At 40.7% G+C, this 7,310-nt stretch overlaps 1 pseudogene; it reads right to left on the bottom strand.

Moving 5' to 3' along the window:
• Positions 1 to 1,185: 1,185 nt before the first annotated feature.
• On the bottom strand, positions 1,186 to 1,841 carry LOC138078741 (ADP-sugar pyrophosphatase pseudogene; annotated as a pseudogene).
• Between the last annotated feature and the right edge of the window lie 5,469 nt (positions 1,842 to 7,310).

Genomic DNA, 7,310 nt, shown 5'->3' on the forward strand with positions numbered 1-7,310 from the left:
TTTGATTTGCATTCAAACTGCCTTCCAGACTCTGTATCTCTAAAAGTGATGTACTACAGTGGCTTACATGCCCAGATCTCAGAATGAATTTGCACTGTGTCTGAATCGGCTTCCCTGGTGGCTCAGCTGGTAAAGAATCTGCCTGCAATGTGGGAGACCTGGGTTTGATCCCTGGGTTGGGAAGATCTCCTTGAGAAGGGAAAGGCTGCCCACTCCAGTATTCTGGCCTGGAGAATTCCATGGACCATATAGTCCATGGGGTCTCAAAGAGTCAGATGCAACTGAGTGACTTTCACTTCCCTTCTGAATCTGCACTAAATGTACATTGAAGTTAGTCTCTTGGTCAGATTTGAAATTCCTGTGCTATTTCGTATACTGGGCTTCTCACCATCAGCAGGGTTTTGCTTTACTAAATGTCATATGTAGAAGAATATGGTTCAGTATTAACTGTTTGTCACAAAACCAAGCATACTAATACAGATTCTACCACACTGTTGCATGGCAGTGAGGTGAAATCACCCAGTAAAATTTCTGACAACAAAGAGGGCCATTGTAAGTATTTGTTGAAATTAAATCTGACTTTATAATTAAAACAACAAAAATGACTCTTTGTTTATGATTGTTAATGCATTATCACTTGATAGCCAGAAAAATACACAAAAAAGTCATCTACCATGTTTTCCTACTATCATGGTTTAGCCTCAGAACTAAATATTTAAAATAAACATGCCACTGGGAATTGAAATACCCAGCCCATAAGAAGTTGGGTATCCCAGATTGCTCAGTGTATAATCATCCAGAGCCTCCTTCATGGGCTGTCAGGAGTTAAGACCAAGAGACAGTCTTCCCAGTGGGCTTCCCCAGTGGCGTGGTGCCTGCAGTGCAGGGGACTCCAGAGATGCGGGTTCGATCCCTGGGTTGGGAGAATCCTTTAGAGTAGGAAAGCACTGGAAAAAACTCACGGACTGAGGAGACTGGCAGGCTATAGCCTATGAACTCACACAAGAGTTGGGCACAATGAGCACATGAGCACAGTCTTCCCAGGGGGGAAATGAACAGCCAATTCTCACAGGAATGCTTCTCTTTTGCCAGATTACAAAAGGATTTTATATTTATTTATAATGCTTTTATTTTATGAAAAGGCTAATTTCAAATCTCCCTGAAAACTAAGCCGGATACAAAGTCTTAGTGGAGGAGGCCTGGTGGTTCTGTGCGCAAAAACGTGGCTGCTGTCCTTTGGTGTTCCAACTTCAGGAAGAGCCCTTCAGAAGGCCTCACATGTGCATGTTTTAGTGACCTGAGCACAGAAATAGACTCTGGCATCTACTCTCAGATACCCTTCAGCTACCAGAGCATCTCATCTCTTCAGCGGGTCATTCTTTAGTAAGGAAATTACTTCCATAAATTCTCCATCTCCTGACTGTGGCTTAGGCCTTACATTTTCATTATCATCTCCACTGAGAGTTATGGTAGAGATGCGCGTAGCACAACTAATTTGACAAACCCGAATCCATACGTATGGCTGAAGAACATGCAGCATTACCCTTATAGCCGGTTTTCTTCCTCGAGGTCCCAAAGAGCAGCTGCTTCTGGGCTTTTGCTGTCATCCATCGGACTGGGGGGAATTCATGGCAGCAGCCTCCCATTGGTGGTTGGAACTGCTTCACTAGAATGATGCGTTCCTAGCAAAGTGTTCTTTGAGGCTCTGGGGTAACTGCCACCCCATCACCCGACTATCCTGTTTGCTTTGCTGTTTCACAAGTTCTTATGTGACCAGTAGGATCCCTGTAAGTTGTTTTTTTCGAGCATGATCCATTCCAGAAGGATCTTATTAAAATCATTTACTGTTCAACCTAATAGCAAGTGGCCTGTTCCCCCCATTAGTGCAAGGCTTTCACCTTCTCTAAACTCCTAAAGCCTTTTGAAGATTTGGAATTCCATGAAAGTTTAAAGGCTTTCATCAGGTGAATATTGTAATAGTTCCTTAATTCTTGAAGCAGAAAGAACTTATTTCTCATTTATACCGAAAAGGTTTAAAATAAGGAAGAAAAAAGGATCGTTCCTTTTCTCACTTTACTCCAGGTACCACTCAAACTCAGCTCACTTTTTTTTAAAAATATAAATTTATTTACTTTAATTGGAGGTTAATTACTTTACACTATTGTATTGGTTTTGCCATACATCAACATGAATCCACCACAGGTATACACGTATTCCCCATCCTGAACCCCCCACCCTCCTCCCTCACTCTTTGAAGACAAAATCTTTCTTTAATATCCCACGTTACATTAGAAATGCAATTTTGAAAGGAAACACTAGATTATTTTATTTCCCTTCCAGTAATCTTGGAATTTAGGCATGTTTGTTTCTATTTTATGTGCATTATTTATCATTTACATCACCCTTTAAATTAAACTGGTACCATTATTATTACTATTATTATTTTCTCACAAGAGCTTTGAACAGACACTACTCATAGAAACTCCACTGCCAGAGATGTTCTCACATTAGAGAAGATTGGGAATGGTGTGAAAAGCCAGCTTTGACTTATTTCTAAGCCTAATTCACTTGTAGAAAAATAATGGTGTTGGTGAGGGAAAGGAAACAGAAGAGACAGCTGACATGAACTTCTAGGCTGTGCTAACGGAAGATCTTTTAGCTTTTAAACTCTAGTTTAAATGTCACTTCCTCGGGGTGGCCATCCATCACCTCCTAGATTAGGTTACGTTCCTTGCTTTATGTCTCCATGCAACTGAGGAAAGTGACAGCTAGGAAGTGACTTTGCACTGTCAGGGAGGCCTTGGTGTTGCTAGGAGCTAGCCTGACACTCACAGTCAGGCTACGGTGTTCGTTTGCCAGGCGTGAACAATTTCACAACACCCAACGGGGCCACTGCGTGACCATGATGGATAAGGAGGAAAACAGGACCAGTTTGTAAGTCTGTAACCATGGTGGGGCACCTGTCAGAAGCATGAATATTGTCCAAACACAAAAGTACCAAGCACTCCTGGGGAAACGTAAATGACTGTTGGATTCTTCACCTGCTTCCTTGGACCTTCTCTCAAATCATCCAACACAAGCCTGAATCCGATAGTACGTCCTTTGCTGAGACACTCCATGGCTCTTCATTTGTGTATCTGCCTCATTGAGATGAGGAGTCAGCCCACTGTGTGTGTTTCTGGTGGTCTTTGGCTGGAGGGCATTAACAAAACCTGGACTCTTCCTTTCGTTACTCTCATTACCTTGTAGTGATCAACGACAGGAAAGTTTTGCTTTGTCATCAATTTTGACCTTTATTTTTCCCCCCTTGCTTCTGGTTGTTTAGAACTTCAAATAGAAAACACGCGGATCACTGTCTAGACTTACCTTGACTTTTGTTCGGGAGATGGTGGCCACTGGAGGCCACTGATGCTGGCTGCTCTTAAGTTGCCCTATTTTTGAAAGAAAGGTGGAAGAACTGCCTAGAGCTGTAAAAAGGAGGTTTTTATTTAAATTTGGGGTAGTATATGGTATCTTGAGAGATGCAGACATGTAAATCCCAGATTCCACTTGAAAACTTTATACAAATTTCAAGGGTTATTTGTGAGCCACAAAGGCAGGAACTTCATGTTGTGGATTAGGATTGGGAAAATGGAATCGCTTACTTTTAGTGAAGCCCTTTTGGGCTTGACCAATGAACATTTTATTGAGAGACTATATGAATTAGATTCTATTTTCAGGAGTTATTGAAATTCCTTGTTTTTTGGTAGTGTCTAAACATTTGCTGAATTACATTTCTTTCAAGGTAACAACCCTCTGGAAATATTTGTACCAACAAAGCTTTCTTGTGATGCATTCTGGATTCTTAGGCCATAAAGTTTGAGTCCCCTGTAGTATTTTGGAGGTAAGTTATTTTTACCAGCCACTAGGAATTTCCATTTAAAAATCAAAGGGGTAGATTAAAGTGGAATTTGAGCTCATGAGAGGTTGGGCTTTGTGTCTTGCATTCTTATGCATCACCTTAGCACATGGTAGTGGTGGATGGTGGTGGGAGCTGGTGTTAAATTCCTTAAAAACCTACACATTTTCAGGGACCCATGCTCTCTGTCTACTTTCCATTCCATTTGTATACAATTTAACCTTTAAAAAAATTATTTATTTACTTGACTGTGCCAGGTCTTAGTTGCAGCATGGGGGGACTAGCTATTTTGTATTTCTGGTTTTTTGACCTAGAGGCATGTGGGATCTTACCTCCCCAACCAGGGATCAAATCCATACCCTCTGCATTGGATGGCGAAGTCTTAACCACTGTCCCTGAAGTTCTTTTTCTGATGACAAGAGGAAAACTTTTGGTATTTTGCCCCTCTTATTGTTTTAATATTCTTTTCAGATAGTTTGAGCTGGATTTTTTTTTTTTTTACTTCATCCTTTGGTCTCTCTATTTCTGTAGTTCACATAAGGATAACAGTGTTTCCTGGGCCTGAGTGCCATGTTAACTTTTCCTATCCCTTTGCTCTGTGGCCTAGGCATTTGTTTTTCTTTCTACTCTCAAAGTTCTGTCTTGAGGGAGATGAAGTCAGTGAGTTCCATGTTTGTTTCACATCCCTTGTTCACATGAGTCTTGACCATCTTGATCCTCTGGAGTAGGTTGTGTTGTCATTATTTAGTTGCAAGTCATGTCTGACTCTTTTGTGACCCCATAGATTATAGCCCACCAGGCTCCTCTGTCCATGGAATTCTACAGGCAAGGATACTGGAGTGGGTTGCCATTTCTGTCTCCAGGGGATCTTCTTGACCCAGGGATCAAACCCTCGTCTCCTGGCAGGCGATTCTTTACCACTGAGCCACCCAGGAAGTGGTTAGTCTCACCTAAACTGTTCCTTTCAGACCAATATCTGCTCCAGAGCAAGTCTTGACCTGTAACCATCCTGTCTGATTTCCCTTCAGTGAGTCCTCTGTTTGCTTCATTTTCCCTTAGAGTACCAGTTCTAGAGATTTTCCAAATATGTTCCCCTAGGCCCTCTTGCCAATCATTCTTTTCCTTTAAAGTCACACAATAATTCTTGGAATCCTTTATACCTGTCTTCCTGGGTTTCCCTCTCAAATATGACCAGATTTGCTTATCACTTCGTTACTCTGTCTCAGTTTGTGAGGGATGGTTTCCCAGTTGTTCTTACAAAATGCTGCTGCTTTATGAGAAATCTTTTTAAAGTTTTTCTAATTTTAACTCTCTCTAGGATGCCATGATAGCTGCTCTCCAAGGCCCTTCTTCTTTTTATCTGATTGACTTTTCCTAGGTACCGTTCCTCCCTACTGAACCAGTAACAACTGAAATACACTGCCCTTTTCGATAACTTTTTCAAGAGAAACTGGATTTGAATCTGTCACCTTTTTTACTTTGTAGTTCTCTCTCCTGGCTCTTAGCATCTCATTTTCCCTTCATATCTGCCCAGTTTATGTTTTTCAGACCCCAGTATTTCTTTCAAGGAAATATCATTCTCATTACTACTCTGTTTGATGCCTTCTATTTTATTTTCCTTTTTCTACTACCTTTGTTCTGATGGCAAGAAATTCCAGTTCCTTCTTGATTCCTGGGGTAAATCAGAATTTCAGAGCCAGAGGCTAACGGGCACAGACTTTTAAATTGCTTTTTCAGTTTTGGGGGCATTTAATAATCTCAGTCAGTTATTTTTTGACCTCAGTCTAGGAAGAGGGCATATTCTCTTTATGAAAAGAATACCCATTCTTTTTGATTTAAATATTAATAAAATTCACTTCCCTTCTGCGATTGGAGGCATGGTTGGAATATCTGAACTCTAATAATTAGAGTTTCTTTAATTTTCAAATGCAATACCTCCTTGAGACTAGTGTTGTTTTTGTGACTGAAGACTGTGGACATAGCACACAAATTCAGGTTTGGTCTCATCTCTTCCACAGCTGTTATCCTAAAGTCACTTCAAAATAATACACACATGCACATACACACACACACACACACACACACACACACACACACACACAAGAACACAGATTGGGGAAGTTGATACAGTAGGCAAACATATCTGTCTCTGGAGCTAAGAATTTTAAGCTCTAACTTTACTAGAGCTTGTAGCACACTTTAAATTCAGCTAATGTTCAAATTTCTGGCCTAGTTATTTTGAGATATGGCTGAGAAATCCATTAAAGAAAGCAACTGATGTTCTTTTATCACCTAATGCTTAAAAAGCTGAAGAAAATTTTAAAAGGGTTATCTTTCTCTTATAGTCTATTTTGTTCTAAAGACTAAATCTTACATGGTCTGTACTCATTAATGCCTAAAGGTTTAATGCTACATCCCTTTAATGATAAAAACCAGTCATTTGGTGCAATCTAAGCCATTACAAACTACCAAGGTTAATAAATCCACATGGCCCGTGCTTATCAAAGCCTAAAGTCCAAGCAGTGTCTCTTGGTCTACTGAAACTTGTGTTAATGCTGTGTTCATTCCAACATTAAAAAATTTTTTTAAATTTAATTTTGGCTGTGTTGGGTCTTCATTCTTGCGTTGGCTTTTCTCTAGTTTCAGCAAGCAGGGGCTACAGTTCATTAGAGCACGTGGGCTTCTCATTGCAGTGGCTTCTCTTGTTGCCAGGCACAGGCTCTAGGGTTCATGGGCTTCAGTAGTTTGAGCGCATGAGTTTTAGTAGTTGCGGCTCCTGGGCTCTAAAGCACAGGCTCAGCAGTTGTGGTACATGGGCTTAGCTGATCTGCAGCATGTGGGATCTTTCCAGACCAAGGATCAAACCCATGTCTCTTGCATCGGCAGGTGGATTCTCCACCTCTGAGCCAACGGGAAGCCCTCCAATATTTTTTTGAATAAAAAGTGTTAGGTTTAATATGTGTATCTAAATTGTATTGAGAACATTCTGGATCCTGTGCTAAGAAATAAAGTATATCTTAATTTGTGACACTTGTGTTAATAATATGAGGGTTAATGTTGCTGGGCAGTTTAGTCGCCAGAATTTCTCTCATGTATTAAATCTTCACTTTGGGCCTAGATAATATGTCAATCATGGTAGCTCTTCAATAATCCATTTCTTTTTGGGAATCAAGTCCTGACCTTGAGCTGTATTTGCTAGAAATGAGTCTGTTACCATAACTGGTTAATTGTTTGATATCAGTAGCCATGTCATATCTGTGATCCTCAGTTTCTTTTAGCCTGCTCGTTTTGAGATGTCTTAGTTTTCTGTGGAAGTTTCTCAGGGATTTTGAAGATGAGAATGGAGGGGTTGGGGTTCATGGGATGGGCCAGTGCTTCCAGTCTCTCACATCCGGTAACTTAAAAATCCGCC

Source organism: Capricornis sumatraensis, chromosome 4, assembly GCF_032405125.1.
Source record: "Capricornis sumatraensis isolate serow.1 chromosome 4, serow.2, whole genome shotgun sequence".
Lineage (NCBI taxonomy): Eukaryota > Metazoa > Chordata > Mammalia > Artiodactyla > Bovidae > Capricornis > Capricornis sumatraensis.